This window comes from Sinocyclocheilus anshuiensis, unplaced genomic scaffold (genome assembly GCF_001515605.1).
Source record: "Sinocyclocheilus anshuiensis isolate Anshui unplaced genomic scaffold, SAMN03320099.WGS_v1.1 scaffold11, whole genome shotgun sequence".
Lineage (NCBI taxonomy): Eukaryota > Metazoa > Chordata > Actinopteri > Cypriniformes > Cyprinidae > Sinocyclocheilus > Sinocyclocheilus anshuiensis.
This window is the reverse complement of record NW_015551076.1, coordinates 875127-876128: the sequence shown is the minus strand read 5'-3', so window position 1 is coordinate 876128 and position 1002 is coordinate 875127. Positions and strand designations below refer to the sequence as shown.

General features: G+C 39.6%; 1 pseudogene; it reads right to left on the bottom strand.

Annotated features, from left to right (window-relative positions):
- LOC107662395 (male-specific lethal 1-like 1) overlaps positions 1–1002 on the bottom strand; it is an 8369-nt pseudogene that overhangs the window by 2595 nt on the left and 4772 nt on the right.

Below are 1002 nucleotides of genomic sequence, written 5' to 3'. Positions count from 1 at the left end.
CGTGATATCAAATGCTTCCGCAGATTTATAGTATTACTATAGCATTTCACCTGAGCATTGCGAATTGCGCTTATGGCCATGATAAGCGCTGAATGAATGACATGATTTCTGTTGTAATGGAAATCATGGCGCCTTATGCGTGATATCCAGATGCTTCCGCAGATTTATAGTATTACTATAGCATTTCACCTGAGCATTGCGAATTGCGCGTATTGCCATGATAAGTGCTGAATGAATGACAGGATTTCTGTTGTAACATCGCGCAAGGTAAATAAGGGTGACATCTAGTGGAGAAGATTAATGATAAGATTCACGTTAATCAGATTTGTGTGTGCTGAAATAAATACTGGAAAATGTTGTATCTCGGCCAAATATTGTCCTATCCTAACAAACCATACACCAATGGAAAACTTATTTATTCAGCTTTAATATTTCGAAAAATTGACACTTAAGACTGGTTTTGTGGTCCAGGGTCACATATGTTCTGTTTATGAAATAGTAATTCAATACAACTGCAGTCACTTCAACTGAATTGCTAAAATCTTGAATTATAACTGCAATACGCTGTTATACTACAGTGAATTATAGGCCTATTACTTTATTTTATATATCATGCAGCACAATTGTCTGTCTGTGTAAAAAACTATGTCCATATTTACAGACGAACTACATTCATGTTCATATGCCCAGACAGTCAACAGTGATAGGTTTCTGGAAACGCTGTTTTGTACTCATTGTATTCATTCACAAGTCAGTTGAATGTGCTGCTAACTCTGCCGGCCGAGATAGTCGAGCTGCGTCAGGAAGGCGAAACCTCGCGCTCGCGGGGCGAAACCGGTGACATTTTTCTACTGAATGAAAGCTAAGGTTTATCCAAAATGTCACTAGTTGCTATGCGCTTTGTCTTACAAAAAGGTCGGTAAACAGTGCAACACTAGTTTGTGCGCCCCTGTGTGTGTGTGTGTGTGTGTGTGTGTGTGTGTGTGTGTGTGTGCGCAAGGG